The 25,556-nt window shown below is 35.6% G+C and overlaps 1 long non-coding RNA gene across 1 annotated transcript in view; it reads right to left on the reverse strand.

The window, feature by feature from the left end:
* Window positions 1-25,556, reverse strand: part of LOC135226116 (uncharacterized) — a 334,862-nt gene that overhangs the window by 190,372 nt on the left and 118,934 nt on the right. The window contains exon 4 of the long non-coding RNA XR_010317171.1: window positions 22,845-23,002. This is a non-coding gene — a long non-coding RNA (uncharacterized LOC135226116). The remainder of the gene's footprint in view (window positions 1-22,844; window positions 23,003-25,556) is intronic.

The following is a 25,556-nucleotide window of genomic DNA, read 5'->3' on the forward strand; positions in this document are numbered from 1 at the left end:
TGTCTACGTATAGTATATTTGTCACGTGCAGTTTGGTGACTTATTGCTAATATATATATATATATATATATATATATATATATATATATATATATATATATATATATATATACTATATGATATAACTGACCGTTTGCGTTGTATTAATCTCTGGGGAAGTAATTTTCCTGTAAATCCGATGGAAGATTGGTCACAGTCCTGGCATGGGATTTCATAAACCCCTGTTTCCTTGGGGAATGTCTTTTGTTGGACGTTAATCAGGGATTTAGCTAAGGTTTTTGGGTAAGTAAATGCAAAAGGGTTAGATTTTCCGAGGGTCTGAGTCACTGTCTTAATGCTGTCCAGGTGAGGAATTTTTATTTTATTGTTGGGTGTCTCTTTGGTCTTGTTTTGAGGGGGTCGGTAGAAAATTACGTTTGCTTTGTGAATTGCTTTCTCAATTATATGGTCAGGATACTTTAAAGACGAAAGTTGCTTGCAAATTAGTTCAAATTCTTTTTCCAGGAAATCTGGGGAACAAATTCGTAAGGCTCTTAAGAATAGGTTGCTGGCTACACCTATCTTGATAGTAATGTCGTGATAGCTAAAGTAGTGAATGTATGAAAGTGAGAACGTTGGTTTTCTGTATATGGTAAATTTGTATTCTGTTGTGTCTCTGATTATTAAAACATCAAGAAAAGGAATTTTGTTGTCTGTTTCCCATTCAACTTTAAATTTGATGCTGGGCACTAATGCGTTTAATTTTGAAAGGAATTCATTAAAATTGCCCCACCTATTATCCCAAAATGTTAGAATATCATCTACATATCTCATCCACAGCATGTTTTCGGGTTTTACTGCATTTACTACTGTAGTTTCAAAGTATTCCATGTACAGATTGGCTAAAATAGGACTTGAAGGACTACCCATACTACATACGAATTTTTGCTTGTAGAATGATTCCCCGAATGAAAATACCATATTAGATGCACATAATTCAACTAACTTTATTATTTTGTCTAGCGCCAATGGGAAATGATCTGAATAGGGGGATAATTTTTCCCTCAAAAACTGAAGAACGTCCTGTATTGGTACTTTTGTAAATAGTGAATCTACGTCAAGGCTTAAAAGTTTTATGTTGTGAAGTTGTATTTGCGCATCTCTTAATTTGTGACAAAAATCTTCCGAATGTTTAATGTGACTGGGAGAAAAAGTGCCTAAAAAAGGGGAAAGGAGGCCAGCTAACCATTTAGAAATTTTGTAACTGAAAGCTCCGGCACATGAAACGATGGGTCTGAATGGAAGATTGTCTTTGTGAGTTTTGGGAAGGCCATAAAAGTAGGGTAATTTAGGATTAATTACTTTAAATTTCTCTAATAGTTCAATACTCTTTTTGTCTTGAGCCAATTAATCTTACTTTCCGAAAAAATTCTGTGGGGACGTTTTTGAGGGGATTTTTCGTCAGTTTGTCGTAAATGTTTGTGTCGCTAAGGAGTTGGTTGATTTTGTCTAGGTAGAAGTCTTGTCCATTACATATATATATATATATATATAGATATATATATATATATATATATATATATATATATAGAACAATATATATATATATATATAGATATATATATTATATAATATATATATAAAAAAAAATATATAAAAACTAATATATAATATACTAAAACTATCTATATACATATATATATATATATATATGTATGTATATATATATATATATATATACATATATATATAGCATATAGAATATATATATATATATATATATGATATATATAATACATATAAATATATATATATAATATATATATATATATCATATATATTATTATAATATATATATATATCTATATATCATATATATAATATACTATATATATATATATATATATATATATATAATGATATATATATACTATATATATATACATATATCGACATATATAGATATATATATATATATACAATATATATATAATATATATACAATATATAAAATATATAACAGAATTCTAAGAAAGCCATGCAGTAGCATAATCATTTCATTCGATCTCTTATTTGTGGAGAAGAATTCTGTATTGTAGTTTGAGGACCTTCACGTCTGTTCTCGTCTCAAAATTGTTTTTCCTTTGACGTGACACAAAAGGACATTGTCATTATGACAATGGCGCCTGAAAAAAAAAATCAGTTGTCTGAAAGGTAAAAATAGTAAAAAAAAAAAACCGAGCTTGTATGTGGTTCTCTCTCTCTCTCTCTCTCTCTCTCTGGAACTCAGTGACCTAAAAATATGTATACATATGACTTACCATCTGGTAAGACTATTGTGGTGGTAAGGCATCACTGGCATCAAAGGGGTTGTGTGGGAATTTCTTATTTACTACACCTTTTGTTCAACCCAACACATTTCTCTCTCTCTCTCTCTCTCTCTCTCTCTCTCTCTCTCACACACACACACACACACCCACACAGGTAATAACTAAGAAGCCGCCTCATATATATATATATAATATATATATATATATATATATATATATATATAGTATATATATATATATATATATATGTCTTCCAGTTGACTAACTAATCGACATTATGAGGAAATTTGAGAGAAAGAAAGGTTACCATGGTAACGTTGCGAAATTACAGAAGAGCAACTCACACTTTTATCCTATTTTTCTGGCGCATCTCGTGCAAATTCCATCAGTTGCTGGGCGCACACGTTAGATAGATATCTACAAGACAAAGATGTAGCTTGAATAAGCAGTGGTAGAAACTTACATCAGACCGTAAGATATTCGTTGATATTCAAAAGTATTATATATATATATATATATATATATATATATATATATATATATATACATATATATATATATATATATTATATATATATATATATATATATATATATATATTATAATACTTTTAAAATATCAACAAATATCCTACGGTCTGACGTAATTTTCTACTATTGTTTATTCAACTTGAACGCCCAGACGCCAGCTCTACGCTCTAATCAGGGAGGAGCGTTGCTTGTACATTTATCACGTTGTTATGTATTTGGACACAGGGGGAAAAATTCCTTCTAATTAATTAAGGCTTCCTGGCCTTTGCAAAGTCATGATGATAATGGACGACAGATCGATGATTCTCGATTACAACGGAGAAGGCAGTGTGTGTGTGTTTGTGTGTGTGTGTGTGTGTCCTTCCCATCATCACTACAAACACCGATATTACATCATTATTCATGGGCAGGAGATAACGACAACGTTTATGACCTAAACCCAGCGCCAGAATATTCGGCAATTATTAAAGGAACACAGTGACGCGTCCATTTATACACTTTGGGTCTTTCAACCAGTGAATCAAAATCCCAAAACCTTAGACGAATGGGGCTTTCCCCCAACCCATCCCACCGCACCCCCACCCCTATCATGGGGGTCATTGGTATGGGGCAACGACCTCACCCCACAACCAGTGTCCAGAAACTTAGAAACTTATCACAGACTTTAGGAGTCTATTGCGAGTGGCTGTGGGTCAGATTTGAGTCCCGAGGTGTCAACAGAATACTAAAAACATCTTGGAAAACCGAATTGAAGAGAGTTCCAAAGCCTAGCAGCAGAGGGAAAGAAGTGGCCACCGAACTGAGATATAAACTGGCAGCCGAACATGATGCTCTCTTCTTCACCTCCTTCTCAAAGTCTCGGATAGTCACTGATTTTATTTCATCAAAATTTATAGAGTTGACTCGTGCCTCCGAGACGCTGATTACGACTATCAATCATCATTAATATTTTGCCTCAAAGGTAGTTTGATCATTGAAGTTGTTAAATGTGTTATTTATGAATGTAAAACCAAAATGTTGACTAATTTTCATACCACATTCACTGACACCACCCATGACGAGTCAAGCATTTGTCAATCAGTAGTTTAGCTAATTCCTCTATAAAATTACCGAATCTGTACTAAATAGTATTCCAGACTACATGCTATGTTCAGTGGCACCACGCTGTTTAGGTCAAGCACATTTACTAAACAATCCGTCAATATGCAATTGAGTTTCCAGTTGGAAGATTTCCAGGACTATAAGCTTCCATGAGTTTCCCAGTAGAAAGGTTTCCTTAGTTTCAGGCTTCCATGATTTTCCAGGAGACAGATTTCAAAGACTTCAGGCTCTAAGAACTTTTAGGAGAAAGATTTCAATAACTTCCAGCTTCCACGGGTTTCCAGGGGAAATTTTTCCATCACTACAAGTTTCCGTGAGTTAAAAAGGGAAGGAATTCCATAATTTAAGGCTTCCATGAGTTTCTAGCAAGAAGATTTCCATGTCTTCAAGCTTCCAGTGCAAAGATTTCATGGCTTCAACCTTCCATGACTATCCAGTACGAAGGTTTACATGATTTAGAGCTTCCATAACATCACAGTACAAAGACTTCAAGGCTTCAACCCTCCATGCTTATCCAGTACAATGATTTTCATGAACTTCAAGCTTCTATAATTTTCCAGTACAATTTTTTCAATTATTTCAAACTTTCATGCCTTTTCAGTAAAAAGGATTCTATGACTTCAAGCTTCCATAAACTTCCTCATACAATTTTTAATGGTATCAACCTTCTATGCCTATCCATTATAAAGGTTTCCATGAACTAAAGCTTCCAGTAAAAAACTTTCACTGGATTCAACTTCCCATGCCTTTCCATTACAAAGGTTTCCATGACTTCAAGCTTTCATAAGCTTCCAGTAAAATAATTTTAATGGTTTCAACTTTCCTAAAGGAAAATTAATTTACTATATGCAGTATTAATATATATTTCATATGTTAAGACATAAGATATGTAAATTACTGATTTTGTTAAGTACTTGTCACTCGTATAATTACCCCTCGACCCATTTTCAAATAGACCCTTGCACCTGTTACCCGTAACTTATCGGGAAAAAATGTTTACTTAGGTTAAGACGGAGTGAGCAGCAACAGTCCGGCAGCCACCTGCAGGAGTTTTAATCTTTCCTTCTATCAATAGGACCTGGAAGGAGCTGACTTTCATATGCATTCTTATAAACCTGACATACCAGCAATGATCGTGGTGTAAACTTATTCCTGGATTCCTGGGGAATGTGCTACAGTGTCTACCTTGTGCCGTCTGTTTAGAAGTAGTTCTACAACGCTCGTCATCGTCTTGGCATGAGTCATGATCAAGAGTCTGAACATAACCTCTTAATATAACCAATCGCCGCTCTGGAATACATTACAGGTAAGGGTCAACCTGAAAGCGGGTCATTGGATAAGCCCTTTGTAAATTCCAGCCTTATTGAAGTGTTTCTATAAGAAAGGCCTTGCTTGTCTTGAATTAAAGTAATCATCAAACTTCATCCAAATTTACGTGTCTTGTGTCTTGGCATCTAGTAATCTAGTGACTGTTAGCAGTTTTTATATACCTTTGGGAGTGTTACGTTTGTAATATGTTTGCATTTTTGCTAGGCTAGCCATTAACCACTTAAACGTTGATAATTCAGCTTTAACGTGATTAGTTCACTGTTTTAGACTGATAAGCAGTTTAAGACATAGTTTGTATTATGCTTTTCGTGTTTAATGATGACCTATCATAATTTCAGATGATTACAAAACTGAATTACACACATTTTATATCCGCTACATCGTATATCGCTAGTCGTCGTAAATTCTTCAGGACCACAGACAGTTAACGAGAGCCTCGTGTTTACTTGAGGGAAATTTCTCAGTGTATGTTGGTATATTGTTAATATACTGGTTAACTATGTTGTGTTTCCTTAGTGCCTATAGTTTACGAGTATTTTGGTGTGTTTACTTTAAAAAATTTAGTTCTCTTCCATGCCTATCCAACATGAAAGATTTACATGAATTCAAAATTCCATAAGATTCTAGTCCAAAGATTTCAGTGGATTCAACCCTCCATTCCTTTCCCGTATAAAAGTTTCTATTAACTCAGGCTTCCATATGCCTCCAGTATAAGAACTGCAATGGCTTCAACCTCCCACGCCTTTCCTTTACAAAGGTTTCCATGACTTCAAGCTTCCACAAGCTTCCAGTAAAAAATATATAATGGCTTCAACCTGCCATGGATATCCAGAATACAGTTTTCAATGAATCCAAGTTTCCTTAAGCTTCCAGTAAAACACTTCAATGGCTTCAACCTTCCATGCCTTTCCATTACAAAGGTTTCCATGACTTCAAGCTTCCATAAGCCCCCGGTAAAAATTTTCAATAGTTCCAACCTTCCATGCCTTTCCAGTAAAAAGGTTTCCATGACTTCAAGCTTCCATAAGCTTCCAGTACAAAGATCAATAGCTTCAACCATCCACGCCTATCCAGTATAAAGGTGTCCATGAGTTCAAACTTCCATAAACTTCGAGTAAAAAAATTTCAGTGGCTTCAACCTTCAATGTCTTTCCAGTAAAAAGGTTTCCATAACTTCAAATTTCCATAAACTTGCAGTACAAAGATTTCAATAGCTTCAACCCTCCATGCCTATCCAGTACAGAGGATTCCAAGAATTCTAACTTCCATAAGCTTTCAGTAAAAAAAAAAACCTTCAGTGGCTTCAGCATCCCAAGTGTTTTCCATTACAAAGGTTTCCATGTGAAATAACAAAACCTATTCAGGTCAAGTGTGTGTCAGTGTCCACATATTTTAAACAGCTGGTCAGTAAACAATGAAGGGAGGGAAGGAAGGAGGGTCAACGAACACTCTCTGGGCGTGATCAAACGATCTTCCATCTCATGATCTAAGTCAACACAGAGACAAGGTAACCTCTACTGAAGGTGGGCGTCCGCTGTTTGCCCTCCTGATGGAGAGTTATCTCATATAACCGGCGTCTGGTCTACCCCTCGTTTTGTAGACTCTCTCTCTCTCTCTCTCTCTCTCTCTCTCTCTCTCTCTCTCTCTAGGTCGTCATTTTCACGCAGCTTTGCTGACTGAAAGACGAACCTGACCAAAATTATGACCTAGTTGTTGGTGAATAGACTGAGCAGAATATGATATTAAACCTAATTTATTTTAGAAACGTTTAGTAGGAAAGACTTTTTTAATTATTTCCTTTTTCTTTTACAAATATCACGTAAAACTTTATCTTACTTTCCAAGACTTTGTAATGTACTCGTAAATTTGGGAACATGACATCACTGGAATGAAAATTTGTTAATGTCAGTTCGTGCAACTATTCTCCTCTCGTGATAATATACACAAAATCACACACACACAGTATGATATATATATATATATATATATATATATATATATATACATATATATACATGCATACAGTGTGTGTGTGATTTTGTGTATATTATCACGAGAGGAGAATAGTTGCACGAACTGGCATTAACAAATTTTCATTCCAGTAAATGTCATGTTCCCAAATTATATTATATATATTATATATATATATATATATATATAAATATATAATATATATATATATATATATATATATATATATATATATATATATATATATATAGAACATCGCCAACCATCAGATATTCTAAACAAGAAATCCAATTATGTTCATTCAAAGCAGAAAATCGCTGTACATGTGCTGTACTACACTTTTACATTTCCTACAGGGGATGATTCTATTCCCCTTCTCCGCTACCCCCTCCCCCCTCACCGTTAATTATTTCGGAATATCGAGGTTGAGTTTAGGCCTAAGGCTCAGTATTAAAATATACCCCCTTGTTAATGAAACTTGCGATAAGCAGCGATCCAGTTGTTCCAACTTTGCCTCAACAGCAAGAAGAGTTCAATTCCAGGAGTCTATTATTATTATTATTTCGATTCCAGGAGTCTATTATTATTATTATTATTATTATTATTATTATTATTATTTGCATGAGTCTCTTATAACCATATGCTGATCAGTGCATACTTAGTATATCACGTTTCCTAAGGCTAAGTAAAGATTTCCTGCTACTATTATCATAATTATATTATTATTACTAGCAAACATACGTACACAGAAAGTATGTATGAAAATTCGTAAAGTAACCAAGTCTACGGGCATAACCAGCCTCGTTTCACGGGCAGCACCAGCTCCGTTTCAGGGAATCCCTTCTCACCCCCAACCGTTTCGGAGAGGGGGAGTAGGATGAAACCCCATTATAAACTATCTTAGGAGTCCCCACTATGACCCTGCTAAGTTTCATGCCCATTTGACCAGCCGTTTGGCCGTGATTGAATGACAGACTGACGGACAGACATTACGCCCATTATAGAAAGATTATTATCATTATCATTTCTAGTACACACATTATTTTAAAAACAGACCAGATTGTAATAAACACACATCTCTTAGTTTATATAGGAAACTCACTGTGACGCACTGCCACTCTACCTCCCAAAGTGTGTTACAAGTTTCAGCAATGGTTCATGAAAAGGTGAAGTCAACTACGAGCAAAAATGAAGAGGTGAATTTAAGTACGAGTAAAAAATAAAGAGGCGAATTTAAGTACAAGTAAAAAAATAATGAGGAACAGTAGGGCAAAATGGCCAATCAGAAAATCTAATAACAGACTAACAGCAAAGAGTTGCTGACGTTATCAATAATGACAGAACGCTGAATAAACTTCGAACGCACATATTCGTCCCCGCAGCGCGTATATAAAACATGAAAACGCTTCTAAAAAGCGTTTTGATTACAGCCATGCATTCAGTACGAAACAACGGGATTGAACTTAGTTTTAAAGCCAATGTATCATTTAATGACGATGGCCTTTTGTCTCTCATGAAACAGCACTACGGGAAGTTTATTATTTCCACCAAATAAACAAAAAAAGCTTTCATCATTTAACCATAAACATTTTCGCATGATGCAAAATATTCACACTGATTTATCACACACACACACACACACACACACACACACACACACACACACACACACACACATATATATATATATATATATATATATATATATATATATATATATATATATATATATGATATATATATGTATGTATGTATGTATATATATATATATATATATATATATATATATATATATATGTGTATGTATATATAATATATATATATATATATATATATATTATATACATATATGTATGTGTGTATGTATATATGTGTATATATATATATATTACATATAATATATACTTACATACTTATAGATATGTATATATGCATAATATATCTACATATAATAGGGGAAGCTTACTTCCACAAAATTAAAAATGCATCATTAATCAATAAAAATTGTCGCATAGTACAAAATATATGCTATGATTTTTTTTATCCTTTTCATTTTTGCACTTTACAGAGAGAGAGAGAGAGAGAGAGAGAGAGAGAGAGAGAGAGAGAGAGAGAGAGAGAGAGAGAGAGAGAGAACTGTGTGTATTCCAAGAGTTACAAACATAAACTGGGTTACCTTGGCAACCGCTTTCCAACGCAGGTAATTCCTCGAACGTCAGATTTGTACTTAACTCTGGGGAATCGAATGAAGGAAATTAAAGCACAATTCCCAAAGCACCATTCTCAAAGCACAATTCCCAAGCACCATTCTCAAAGCACAATTTCCAAGTCAATTCCCATATCGACTGGCATTCGATTCCGATGGAATAAGGCCAGGAATATAGTACACAGAGGGGTATTACTCTATTGTCAAAGATGTAATACGTATCATTACGTATCTGATGTCTCCATAAGGACTTTTATGCATTCCAAAATTCCAAAAAGGTATCTGAGATTCGGCTAATGATTACGAAAAGCCTCAACGGTGTTCTATCATTATTTTGAAGAGCTTCTACGCATTCTGAATTATTCCGAACCTTTTCGAGATATTCCACACGATTCACAGTCACTAGGAAAAAAAGAGAGACAAAAAATGAAAGAAGAAAGAAATTTAATACCAAATAAGCCTTGATTAAGACAAAAAGAAACAAAGATAAGTTCCTTGAATTCTCGGATGCTTCGAGATCCTGTCTTACATTACCGATTGCAAACTATCTAATAAAAATTATAATTTCAAAAATAATGTCCTTAACACAATAAATATTTTGGGAAATTAATAACAATATTTTGTCGTGTTCCGTATCGCTTTCAAATAATCGACATGTTTCAGAAATACATCAGTTAATTAACAGATCAATCTAAACTGCTTCAAGAGTCTACCAGAACTTACTAGGAGACCTTGAAACACTTTCAAACCAATTAAAATGTCTTGGATCGCTTTATAACGAGTGAGAATATTTAGAATTCTTTTAAAATCATCTCGCATATCCTCGAAGTCCTTTGTGTTACGTTGGCCTTTTAGGATTTTTTTGTCTCGGAACCCAGAAAAACAGATGGAACTCTACGAGAATAATGAAGTATTGTCAGCAAGACGTCCGTCCTCCTACATCGAGGTAAAGATAGCATTAATGTCATTTCTTTCAAACCTTTTACCACTACTATTGTAAGAATAATATTCTCCTGTATGATATCAGTAAGCCGCTGAGACCACTATTTTCTAGATTATTCTACATAAAACTGGCCTTATGCCAGCGAAGGATCTTGCTCCTGGAGATTGGTTAGATTCAGCCAACTTGAAGCTAGCCCGGGCCTTACCCAAACGATTCTCCTAAGTGCAGCAAGGTGCTAAAAGGTGAATAAGAGGCCTTGTATGGCCCGCTAGATTCATAACAACCAACCGACCAGTCTTTTTTTTCAAAATCAAATTACTCGCAATAAACGTTGAAATCTTGTTTGAGTTATCCTGTAAAGCTACTTTTAATCAAAAGCTGCTATTTTTTTCATATTTGTTAGTTAATTTCATAATCTATTTTTTCAAATATCTATATACCCGTACTTTTTCATGTTTAAGTACTATATATTGTTTTTAATCTTTGAATGACTAAACAGCAATTTTCTGTCCTCTTGTTTAAGATGTTTCCATGCTCGTATAACTGTTCGTTTATCGACTTCCTAGTTTATTATTTACTTTAACTTTATCCAGGTTTTCTCTCTTCATTGCCCTTGTTCCACATACACGTGAGTACATTAGGGACAATCATAAAAAATGATAAAATGTTGAAATGTTTCGAAGCATGGTCTTCTTGAAACGTTTCAAAATACCTATAATTTTCTAGAACTTTCTTCCTGTTTCGTTTCTGTATTTCTGCTCATTATTTGCTCATTCTTTCTTTAATAACACTAATAATAAAGATTTAACGGCAGAATCTTCCAACAACGAATTTTTGCCATCAACGTTAATGCTTCATTATCTATTGAATTGAACTGAAAATAGAATTTAGGCCACAGGCCAAGCACTAGGACCTATGAGGTCATTCAGTTGACGTATAAAGTCACGATTTTCGGTTGACATGGAAGGTAATGCTTCTCGATTAACGTAAAAAAGTAATGCTTCTCAGTTAACGTAATGAATAATGCTTCTCGTTTAACATAAGAAGCAATGCATCTCGTTTATCATATAAAGTAAGGCTTCTCGGTTAACACAAAAGGCAATGCATAAAAAGTAATGCCTTTCGATGAGAGTAAAAAGTAATGCTTCTAGGTTGACAGAAACAGTAATACGTCTCAATTAACAGAAAAAAAGCAATGATTCTCGGTCAACATCAAAGGTAATGATTCTCAATTACTATAAAAGGTAATGCTTCTCGGTCAAGATAAAAGGTAATGCTTCTCGGTTGCTATCATAACAGCGTCAGTGTCCACCAATTACGGGGAAACGGTTTCCACAGCGATGAAAATAAGGATACTCCTTTGATGTCCTTCATTCACTTCCGGTATCCCCCAGAAGGAAAAGCAGGCTCGAGGAAGGAAGGGGGTGGGGGACGAGGGGGGTAAGGGAGGAGGGGTTAGCCATTCATCTCCATCCGGGCATCAACAGCCCAAATTAGCCGACCTTTCAAAATGTTTCTGTGATTTTTTTTCTTCCATTACGCTCATTTGCCACGTAAGGAAATGATGGTAGCATTTAACACACTTTCCTCTCTCTCTCTCTCTCTCTCTCTCTCTCATTAGAGGTGCCTCACACTGTAGGACCTGGGGAAACCCGAACGAGCTGTAAGGTCTGTAAGGTAAGGTAAAATCTCTCTCTCTCTCTCTCTCTCTCTCTCTCTCTCTCTCTCTCTCTCTCTCTCTCTGCATCATGGGAGCGGTTTGTAATATTTAACTTACCTACATACCAAAAGATTTGATGCCGGCAGATGGAAGAAGGAGCGAACTAAAATATATAGTTAATTGATATTCTTTCATGAGGGTTTGCAGTCTCCATTCTTGTTAATGGGTAATTAAGAACGGCTGATCGTGGTATTAACAAAAACAGAAAAAAGAAAGTTACTGCAACTTCCAACAGAACTTAGGAGACAGTTGCGTGAGGCAATGGGCCACAATGAGGTCAGAAGCAGTAGTGCATCACTTTCGTCAAATGCCTGGCTCTCTGTTCAATATGTTAAAGCAGAGTTCGGTATGGTCAGCGTTTGTGTGGGTGACCAAGCCTGGGCACAGAAAATCTCACACAAGTCTTTGACATTCAGTGTCACTGAAATCTTAGGCAGGCCTTGGACTAGACTTGTTTGAGTACCAGTGACACAATGAGAAGCAAACTACCAACAAAGTGTTCCTATGTGCATATAAAGCCCGTTATCCTATATTCCTTAACTAACAAACATCTCAGTTGAGTTGAAAAAGTCCAGAGGTTCATACCAGGCCACCTATGCCTTTTAACACGTTGCCACACGTACAGACCGCCTTTGGCAAAGGCCCTTGCTGGGATTAGATGAATAAGTTTAAGCTGAACACGCAAAGTTTAGTAAGGCGATGAACATTAAAGTTAAAAGATTCTTCTCTACAGAATCTACAGAGGCACTCTAGAAAATACATAACAAAAATAACGTGTTGTTGTTTTTCTTAAAGGAAGGCACGTTAATTACAGTGGTTGAATGTCCGTCCCTTTGTGTTTGACGAAAGTAAGAGAGAAGAGAGAAAAAAAAACATATTACCGACCTACGAGGAGCTGAAAGGCTTCGGACGGACGGACGGGCCCTTTGATCAAGACTCCAAGACTCCATCCTTGCAGCGCCTTCATCAAAAGACCATTTCCAGAGAGAGCCTTATGGTAGTTACTTCACAGAAGACTCCTGACACCCATTTTCACCCCATACAGAATTTTCTGAAGCCTTCCTGCGCTGGGTTTTAATTTTTCTTTATTCTCCAAACGACTATTTGCAACTTCAAAGAAAAACCTTCCTTTTAAAAATAGTTGGAGAGTGAGATGTGGAACATTACAGGCACCTGCCAGCTCAGCTTTTACCAATAATGCATTTCCTTCAGTAGGGGATGGCTCCAGTAAATACACTATCACCAACTTAAAGCATTTAGATACCTACTATACACAGTGCTCATCAGCAGTTCGTCCACCCCTCTCATGCAGTACAACTCTCTCTTCCAATATACACTCCATCTGATCATTCCTGGATACTGACTTCCTATGCTACTCACTTTTTCAACCTCTCTAACTACACAATCACGAATCAGTTCTTACAAAAAGGATGCAAAACCGAGACTGGAGGTTTCTAAGAAGAGAAGGAGAAGTGACCAGGAGCGATTTTGGACGCCGTAGAAGCAGAATACTTCACTTCCTAAAGGAGATATGGTTCAACAAAATGCCTTCATTCAATCCAACATTTCTTGTCTATCTTGTCTAGCAAACATTTTACGAGAAGTCCTGGGCTTTATTTCCTTCACCTATCCAACTGTCGGTATCAATATTTATTCCTCCAAACCTCATGACTTTTCATTTATCCTTGAAATTTTCTCTAACTATTCTCGTTTTACGAAACTCTTTTCAAGTCACTGAAGCTGCTCTTCACTATCACCAACGAAAACCTTATAGTCACCAAACATTAGCTCCCATTCACCTGGGTCGTCGCCTACACTATAATACCGTCCGCATGTTGTCATCATCATCATCATCATCATCATACTATTAATAATAATAGAAGTAAGTTTTCACAGAACACAATATTTGAAAAAGCTACAAACAACAACAACAACAACAACAATAATAATAATAATAATAATAATAATAATAATAATAAAAGAAGTAAGTTTTCACAGAAAACTACAAAAATAATAATAATAATAATAATAACAATAATAATAATAATAATAATAATAATAATAATAATAATAATAATAATAATAACACTAGCAGAGGTTGATATCAGGAGAGGGATCTTCCAGGGCGACTCACTGTCCCCACTACTCTTCGTAGTAGCCATGATTCCCATGACAAAAGTACTACAGAAGATGGATGCCGGGTACCAACTCAAGAAAAGAGGCAACAGAATTAACCATCTGATGTTCATGGACGACATCAAGCTGTATGGGAAGAACATCAAGGAAATAGATACCCTAATCCAGACTGTAAGGATTGTATCTGGGGACATCAGGATGGAGTTTGGAATAGAAAAATGCGCCTTAGTCACATACAGAAAGGCAAAGTAAACGAGAACTGAAGGGATAAAGTACAGAGTGGGCAAGAACATCAAACACATAGATGAGACTGGATACAAATACCTGGGAATAATGGAAGGAGGGGATATAAAACACCAAGAAATGAAGGACACGATCAGGAAAGAATATATGCAGACTCAAGGCGATACTCAAGTCAAAACTCAACGCCGGAAATATGATAAAAGCCATAAACACATGGGCAGTGCCAGTAATCTGATACAGCGCAGGAATAGTGGAATGGACGAAGGCAGAACTCCGCAGCATAGATCAGGAAACCAGGAAACATGTGACAATACACCCAAGAGCAAATACGGACAGGCTATACATAACACGAAAGGAAGGAGGGAGAGAACTACTAAGCATAGAGGACTACGTCAACATCGAGAACAGAGCACTGGGGCAATATCTGAAAACCAGGGAAGACGAGTGGCTAAAGAGTGCATGGGAAGAAGGACTAATAAAAGTAGACGAAGACCCAGAAATATACAGAGACCGGACAATGACAAACAGAACAGAGGACTGGCACAACAAACCAATGCACGGACAATACATGAGACAGACTAAAGAACTAGCCAGCGATGACAATTGGCAATGGCTACAGAGGGGAGAGCTAAAGAAGGAAACTGAAGGAATGATAACAGTGAACACAAGATCAGGCCCTAAGAACCAGATATGTTGAAAGAACGATAGACGGAAATAACATCTCTCCCATATGTAGGAAGTGCAATACGTAAAATGAAACCATAAACCACATAGGCAAGCGGAACTGCCCGGCACTTGCACAGAACCAGTACAAAAAGAGGCATGATTCAGTGGCAAAGCCCTCCACTGGAGCCTGAGCAAGAAACATCAGCTACCTTGCAGTAATAAGTGGTACGAGCCCACCAACCTGAGGGAGTGATAGAAACGATCAGGCAAAGATCCTCTGGGACTATGGTATCAGAACAGATAGGGTGATACCGTTGCAAATAGACCAGACGTGACGTTGATTGACAAAGTCAAGAAGAAAGTATCACTCATTGATGTCGCAATACCATGGGACACCAGAGTTGAAGAGAAAGAGAGGGAAAAAATGGATAAGTATCAAGTTCTGAAAATAGAAATAAGAAGGATATGGGATATGACAGTGGAAATTGTATCCATAATCATAGGAGCACTAGGCACGATCCCAAGATCCCTGAAAAGGAGTCTAGAAAAACTAGAGGCTGAAGTAGCTCCCGGACTCATGCAGAAGAGTGTGATCCTAGAAACGGCGCACATAATAAGAAAAGTGATGGACTCCTAAGGAGGCAGGAAGCAACCCGGAACCCCACACTATAAATACCACCCAGTCGAATTGGAGGACTGTGATAGAGCAAAAAAATATATAATAATAATAATAATAATAATAATAATAAATAATAATAATAATAATAATAATAATAATAATAATAATGAGTTTAGTAATAATGTTGCTGGATGGGTGAAGAGTGCGAGAAATACGATTATTATTATTATCATCATTATTATTATTATTATCACTATTAATATTATTATTATTAGCACTACTTTTATCAATAAGAGCAGACCACATCGGTATGAACGAATGTAGATGACTTTTCCTCCATTCTGGAAAAACAAACGCGACACTGTCCAAATTTGGGGAGTCTTTTTGGGGCCACCGGGACCATCGGTGACCCGGAATCGTCCCATAAATGCTAATAACCCGGAAGGAAGGTACGGAAAGTCCTGAATTTAGGGAGAAAGGAAATTCTGCAATTTCATTTAAAGTCTTCAAATGGGACGGGAGAGCGGGTGTCTTTATCTTGCCCAGACCTGATTAGGACGCGGGAAAGTAAAAATCTAAATGAATATATTAATGATTATATATATATATAAATATACACACATATATATATATATATATATATATATATATATATATATATATATATATAGATGTATATAGATATATATATATATATATATATATATATATATATATATATATATATATATATATCTATCTATCTATCATACTATCTTATATATATATATATATATATATATATATATATATATATATATATATGTATATATATAATGTATATACATATATATATATATATATATATATATATATATATATATGTATATACATATATATACATAATCATTTATTTTATTTATTCATTTAGATTTATATATATATATATATATATATATATATATATATATATTATTATATATATATGTAAGGAGAGAGAGAGAGAGAGAGAGAGAGAGAGAGAGAGAGAGAGAGAATGTCAGATCGTATTCTGGGAGAAAGAAATATAGCCAAAACCATTCTTTTTATCATAAAAAATCCCACTAATGTTGAAAAGGTATAAAACTTTGGGGCTTCTACATTTATTATATAACCAAGAAGGATGAAGAACGAAGGAAAGAGATAAAAGAGAGAAAGAAGGAATTAGCCGTATTCTGCAGGGGTTAGAGAGATAGATAAATAGATAACCAGATAGATAGATAGACAAAGTTAGTATTAGTAAAGAGGCTACAAAAAGCAAGAAAATAATTCAGAAAACATTAAGAAAAAAAAGTCTCCCCAAACGAACCGTTTCATCACCGTAAGATATCTGCGAACTTTTCATTTGTCCATTCATCCTCTTATTGGTTTTCATTAAGCATTTTTGGTCTATAATTCCTTTTCCTTTTTTCCATTCATACTCACTGTTTTTCATTATGCATTTTTGTCTTATCAATTTTTATTACGCATTTTTGGTTTACAATTCTTTTTCATTTTTCCATTCGTCATCTTATTGATTTTCATTACGCAAATTTGGTTTATAATTCCTTCTTTATTTTTCCATTCATCCTCTTGTTGATTTTCATTATACATTTTTGGTTTATACTTCCTTTTCCCAAACATGTCCTTCAATTGGGTCTCTCTCTCTCTCTCTCTCTTGATTTCCACTATCAACTAACGCTACTCCAACACTCGGCGTTTTCATCTCGTCCTATTGCAACCGTACCCTGCTATGACTACTTCTCCTCCCTCTTGATTCAACTTCTTCTTCCTCTTCTTCTACTTCTTCTTCTTCTTCTTCCCAAAAACAAGTCCTCAGAGTTTGGAAGTGACCCGAAGAAGACCTTCCAGCCAGACCTCCATCCGATCCCCCAATTACATGGCACGGCCATTACTGTGAACCTGATCCAAAGGGGCTGGGGGGAGGGGGAGGGGTGGGGTTTGTGGTGTGAGGGGATGAGATGAGGTGGGCAAGGTGTTGGGGATGTGGGTAAGGGGGGACTAGGGGAAAGGGAGGGCGGCAGGTCTTCCTTAACACCAACTGGGATCCTCAAAAGGGACCAGTGATGCAGCTAATTTTGGGTAGGGGTGAGGAAGGCCAGAGAGAGAGAGAGAGAGAGAGAGAGAGAGAGAGAGAGAGAGAGAGATTGGGTGCCTAAACTCTGATTTTCGCGCCTGGTTCATATGACCTTGATATCAACATAGGAAAAAATCATTATGAAGAACTGAGAGAGAGAGAGAGAGAACTCGCTCTTCAACACCGTTATGTAATACGCCTTCGGTATCTATATCTTTCCTAACTAAAGTCAAGTTTACAGTTTTTTCTAGACAGGGACTTTTTTCACTGTTTTGAAAACATTTCCTTGTGTAGTTTCGTCGTTTTTCTTTGACCTCGAGTTACTGAAAAAAACTTTAGTATTGATTTTTAGCGTCAAGTTTCGTCGGTCAAAAGTTAGATCAGTTTGGAGAAGGTTGAGGAGGAAAAAAAAGATTCGTCGTCTAATGAAAACAACTCTTCCTCTACCCGACGTCAACTTTCTAGATTGATAAGAAGACCTACCTTCATACATTCTTCAGACTAAATTGGAGAGAGAGAGAGAGAGAGAGAGAGAGAGAGAGAGAGAGAGAGAGAGAGAGAAGCGTGGTGCCAATAAATACAGCATTCGATGAAGTACATGAAGCATCCTTCTGTTGTAACAGTAACAAAAACACAGAGAGAGAGAGAGAGAGAGAGAGAGAGAGAGAGAGAGAGAGAGAGTAGCACAAGAAATGTAGTACACGATTACATTTTCTTACGTCGTACCTCAGAGGAAAAATGTATTCTTCAAGGAGAGAGAGACCTTACAGACCTTACAGTTCGTTCGGGTTGCCCCAGGTCCCTCAGTGTGAGGCACCTCTAATGTCTACCAGAGAGTTGCTAGTACATTTTCCGGTATATTTTGCATCTTCCAATCTTGGATGGTCTGGGATGCAGTTTAGATATTTGTCGAGCTTATTCTTAAACACATCTACGCTCACTCCTGATATATTCCTCAGATGAGCTGGCAACGCATTGAATAGACGCTGCATTATCGATGCTGGTGCGTAGTGGATTAATGTCCTGTGTGCTTTCCTTATTTTTCCTGGTATAGTTTTGGGCACTATTAATCTACCTCTGCTTGCTCTTTCTGATATTTTTAGTTCCATGATGTTTTCTGCTATTCCTTCTATCTGTTTCCATGCCTGAATTATCATGTAGCGTTCTCTTCTCCTTTCTAGACTATATAATTTTAAGGATTGTAGTCTTTCCCAGTAGTCAAGGTCTTTAACTTCTTCTATTCTAGCTGTAAAGGACCTTTGTACACTCTCTATTTGTGCAATATCCTTTTGATAGTGTGGGTACCATATCATATTGCAATATTCAAGGGTTGGACCTAACGAACATAAGTTTGTTAAAGCATAAATCATGTTGTTTTCAGCTTTTCTTGTTTTATTTTGAATAAGTGCCGTAACAATATTCCCATTTTTGCTTTACATTTTGCCAACAGAATTGCTATTTGATCATTGCATAACATGTTCCTATTCATCATCACACCAAGGTCTTTAACTGCTTCCTTATTTGTGATTGTCTCATTATTAGGTCCCCTATATGCATATAGCTTTCTTTCTCTGTCTCCATAATTTATTGATTCAAATTTATCAGAGTTAAATACCATCCTATTTACCTCTGCCCAATCATATACTTTGTTAAGGTCTCTTTGTAGAGCGTTCCTATCTTCATCACAAGTAATTTCTCTACTTATTCTTGTGTCATCTGCGAAACTACTCACTACCGAATCCTTAACATTACTGTCTATGTCTTCAATCATAATAACAAACAGTATTGCAGCTAACACCGTACCTTGTGGCACACCGGATATTACCATGGCTTCATCCGATTTCTCGTCATTTGCAATAACTATCTGTTTTCTGTTGTGTAAAAATTCTTTTAACCATCTTCCTACTTTATCCACGATATTGTGTTTTCTAATTTTCTTCGCTAATATATTATGGTCTACTTTGTCAAAAGCTTTTGCAAAGTCTAGATAAACCACATATGTTTCATTTCCGCTTTTCATATTTTTGAATATGTTCTCACGGTGGACTAACAGTTGGGTTTGTGCACTTTTTCCGGGTACGAAACCATGTTGTCCTTTATTAAACAAATTATTTTTTATTAAATGTTTCATAATATTTTTCTTCATTACCCTTTCATACACTTTCATAATATGTGATGAGAGAGAGAGAGAGAGAGAGAGAGAGAGAGAGAGAGAGAGAGAGAGAGAATGCTTACTATATCGCAGCAGAATTCACAACTAGTACCTCGAAGACATCAACGTTCTCCAAGTATAGCTGAACTAACGATGCAACAAAACCAAGAAACTTGGTCATAAGAGGTCTGGTGTGGCTCTCTGGTCTCCCAGTACCCGACCGAATCGTGACCACCCCATAAGTGAGATGATTCGGGTGCTAATGATTTCACCTCTCTCTCTCTCTCTCTCTCTCTCTCTCTCATTGTAGCTCATCAAAGCTCGCAGCAGACTCCTACGATCTGTTGCGCGTCTCTTAAATCACTGACATGTGGTCACCCATCCAACAAAAGTTATCGGTAAGAACTGGTAAGAATTGGATTACTTTTCTTTTTTTATTAAAAGTTTCGCGTGCGATCCACAGCACTCATTTATTAGCAACTGGTGACTTACATGAAGCAAATAACTTCCAATAATGTTAATACCCCCTCTCTCTCTCTCTCTCTCTCTCTCTCTCTCTCTCTCTCTCTCTCTCTCTTTTCATGAAATGCAACGACTTTCTTTCCTCTCACTTAGCGAAAGCAACACTAATGAAATTGCTAAGGGCGGCGCCCAGAGAGATGCAATTACGAAAATGGTCGCTCCGGCATATGTCAGATATTACCTGAAGTAACGAAAGAATTAAACTAAAGTAAGTTTCCAGAAACGAATATTAACTCAAATGAAAAACAAGAATGGTTCCCAAAAGTTTCCATACGGTAGTAAAGACTCCAATATTTTGTTTTGATAAATGTTTAAAATACAATAAGGAAAAAATAAATAACTAAAATAAAAAAGGAATAGTTCCGAAAAGTTTCCGTGCGAGAGTAAAGGCAATTATATCAGATAATCTTTTAAAAACAATTTAAAATGTTGTTACGAAAAGAGATATTAACTTGATTGCTACAAATTCGGGTGGTCCACTTCTGGAGCATCTTTTCACCCGGAATTTGCATTCGTGTGTTTAGGTGATACAAAGTCGAGATTCGCTTTTTTTTATGTGATTACCTGTGTAAGTCCTCATCTCTCTCAAAACCATTTTCTCAGAATTTACCTGTTTATAAGAAATGAAATAACCTGAGAACTCAAAGAATCAAATAGTAAAACGTATATGCTTTTAGACGAAAAATATATATATAAAATTGAAGTTTTAAGAATATTAAGATTTACGGAACCTACGTAGAAGTCAAACAATATACTGGAGTTACCTTAAAGCTGATTACTGCGCTCACAAGAAGTAAATACTTTTTAAAAAGTTATCTTTGGTGGGTACCGAATATTAACATTATATGACACCAGACTACCTTTCTGACCTATGATAAGTTTAAGGGTTAATTATCCTGATGTACAAGCCAAGAATAGTATGAACCTGGAAGAATAATATACTTGGGAAGAATAGTATGCACTATGGAGAATAGTATACAGGGAAAGAATAGTATACACCTGTAAGAATAAACTACTCGGGAAGAATGGTATACACTTTGGAGAGTAGTACAAACGAATAGAATGGTATACATCTGGAGGAACAGTACACAGAGAAAGAATACTATACACTTTCGAGAATAGTATACAGGGAAAGAATAATATACACCTGGAAGAACAGTTCACACGGAAAGAATAATATACACCTAGAAGAACAGTTCACACGGAAAGAATAATATACACTTTGGAGAATAGTATACAGGGAAAGAATAGTATACACCTGAAAGAACAGTACACACGGAAAGAATAGTATACACTTTGGAGAATAGTATACTACAGGGAAAGAATAGTAACACCTAGAAGAACAGTACACACGGAAAGAATAGAATACACTTTGGAGAATAGTATACTGGGAAGAATAGTATACACCTGGAAGACCAGTACAAACGGAAAGAATAGTATACACTTTGGAGAATAGTATACACGGAAAGAATAGTATGCTCCTATAAGAACAGTATACACGGAAAGAATAGTTTACACATTGGAGGATAGTATACAGGGAAAGAATAGTATACACCTGGAAGAACAGTCCACACGGAAAGAATAGTATACACCTGGAAGGACAGTCCACACGGAAAGAATAGTATACACCTGGAAGGACAGTCCACACGGAAAAAATAGTATACACTTCGAAGAATAGTATACTACAGGGAAAGAATAGTATGCACCTGAAAGATCAGTACACACGGAATGAATAGTATACACTTTGAAGAACAGTATGAAAATCATCTTTCGCACAAGTGATAGTTGCTTACGTGTAATTTCAGAAAGTCTCATTGTTTGAAAATCTTTTTATATCAAGCCACGAATACCACTGAAATTGCTTGGCTGTAGAATACCCGAGAACGCCAAGCACAGTCCAAGGATGTATAGCTTGCTTATGAAGGATTTCTAAACCTCCTCCAAGCATTCTATACAACCGCTAAATCCCCTTTTGAACGCCATCAAAACACGGACGAGAATAATCTAGACTTACTTAAACACTGACAGACGTTTCCACGAAGCGAACACACCATTCGTGAATGGAAAGTTTAAAAGGGATGACGAGGAACTTGGATAACTTAGCCTGCATTGTTCACCACAGAACAAAAATACATTACCGAGAATTCCCTTCTAGCGCTCCGAGGCAGTGCCCCAGATTCCACTCGAGAGATACAAAATAAATATAGAGGATGTCCATAAAGTTCCACTACCATTGCATGTATAAATTGCCCAGAATGGTACTGAGACTTTATGGACACCGTGTATTATTAGGTAACTGTACCTTACTCTTTCCTCTGTACTGGCTGAAGTCGGCAGGTCACCCTCCCTAAAAAAAGAAAGGGTATTCAGGGGGTAGTCCTTTTTCCACTAGTGCTGCCCGAAGCACCTGGTCCAAAGCTAAAGAATTTGGCAGCCTCCTTCGCTCCTGAACGGAGAGGTCTGGAATAGGGATGAAGAAAAAAATTTATTAAAAATAAACTTTATACGTAAGGTAGTGATCGCACCCCTTCTTTTCACACTATCTATGCATCTGTCTATATATATATATATATATATATATATATATATATATATATATATATATATATATATATATATACACACAACAAGGAGCTGAAGGAGACGTCATGTACTAGTAATTGTCCATTTATTAAACATGCTGACGTTTCGAGGACGCAGCCTCATTTTCAAAGCTGAAAAACGTAATTAAAATAATATATAAAAATATTACAAAGACTTAAGAATTAAGAAATTTACAAATTAAAAAATATTTAAACTTTAAACAAAAATTAAAAAATTAAAAAACTAATATGCAACAGACAGAATGAAAGCAACAGACCGCTACCTTTCAGGACGGGAACCAAGGACCTAATGACATAAAAAACAGACACAGGGGCACACTCAAGACAGGTACAGTGTTGTGGAGGTAGTTTGATTGTTTAAAGAAGGAACAAGCTTCTTAATATATAACGATTCAGTTATTGCTAATTGATGAGGTGAGGTGGCCCTGGAGAGAATTTCAAAATGTTTATATTCAATAGGTTGTTTACATTTTTCGGCATGATCACGTACATTAGAAAATTCAGGATTAGTTAATTTATTGCCTGTTCTGTAACTAACTCCCCGATGACAATTAATTCTGACTTTTAGTAGGCGACGAGAAGCCCCCACATATTTCCCCACCTTACATTTGGGGCAAGTATATAAATAAACGACATTGGAAGTCATCAAGGAGCTTAGTTTGTCTTTATGTTTAAAGAGAGAAGCAAGGGTTAACGGGTTCTTGGGTATAACTCTACTGTTAACTGCCGGAAGGTGTCGGTGAATAAGGATATTTAACTGAAAATAAAAGGACTTATCATGAATAAAAAGAACACTGAAGTAAAATACCAACTTGGGTACAGTAGGAATATTAAAAACAGCAACAAACTTACGATTAAGAAAATTATACAATTGTTTAAAAAAAAGCTTGGATGGGTAGCAATTTTCTAAAAAATACTTCTGGAGAAATGAGATTTCTTAGTGGAAACCAAACCAAGTGGAGGATAAAGTATAGGCCCTGTGGAAGAGAGTACTTAAGGAGTTTGATTTAAAATTAAAATGACAACTACTAAAAGTAAGAATTGATTGTCATCGGGGAGTTAGTAACAAAACAGGCAATAAATTAACTAATCCTGAATTTTCTAATGTACGTGATCATGCCGAAAAATGTAAACAACATATTGAATATAAACATTTTAAAATTCTCTCCAGAGCCACCTCACCTCATCAATTAGCAATAACTGAATCGTTACATATTAAGAAGCTTGTTCCTTCTTTAAACAATCAAACTACCTCCACAACACTGTACCTGTCTTGAGTGTGCCCCTGTCTCTGTTTTTTATGTCATTAGTTCCTTGGTTCCCGTCCTGAAAGGTAGCGGTCTGTTTCTTTCATTCTGTCTGTTGCATATTACTTTTTTAATTTTTTAATTTTTGTTTAAAGTTTAAATATTTTTTAATTTGTAAATTTCTTAATTCTTAAGTCTTTGTAATATTTTTATATATTTTAATTACGTTTTTCAGCTTTGAAAATGAGGCTGCGTCCTCGAAACGTCAGCATGTTTAATAAATGGACAGTTACTTGTACATGACGTCTCCTTCAGCTCCTTGTTGTATGTCGGTTGATAGCAACGCTTCCCATATCCATTTATATATATATATATATATATATATATATATATATATATATATATATATATATAAAATGGATGATTTATATGAATCACGGTGATGTGATAAAATATTCATAATAAGGCTGCGTGGGTCAAAACGCTCGAATCGGCTAGCATGGTGGAGGGGGTTCCATATCGATTCTAATTACAAATACAACGAGATCGGCGTTGGTTTGAAATGGTCAGAATCGATATAAACCTTTGCCTCTCTTGATAGCCGTTTCGGTAGCGTCACTGTCCGATCCTGATTTCGTTCCCCGTCCAACTGGACGGTGGTTCGATCCCATGGGGGTACGAAATTATTATCAACTAAAAATTCCCCCTCGGTACATATATGAAAAATATATCAATTCCGAGGTAGAGCGAATTAGATATTAAAGGACATTTGCAGCTCGAATGATTTATATGAATCACGGTGATGTGATAAAATATTCATATATATGTATATATATACATATATATATATAATATATATACACACATATATATATGTATATATATGTATGCATGTATACATATAAAACACACACACACACACACACACACACACATATATGATATATATATATATATATATATATATATGTGTGTGTGTGTGTGTGTGTGTGTGTGTGTGTTGTGTGTGTGTACATAGATATATATATATGTACATATATATATATATATATATATATATATATATATATATATATATATATATATATGCATAGATACATACATATACATTATATATACATACATGCACACACAGACATATATATTACATATAATATATATATA

The sequence above is a fragment of the Macrobrachium nipponense genome, chromosome 14, assembly GCF_015104395.2.
Source record: "Macrobrachium nipponense isolate FS-2020 chromosome 14, ASM1510439v2, whole genome shotgun sequence".
Taxonomy (NCBI): Eukaryota; Metazoa; Arthropoda; class Malacostraca; order Decapoda; family Palaemonidae; genus Macrobrachium; species Macrobrachium nipponense.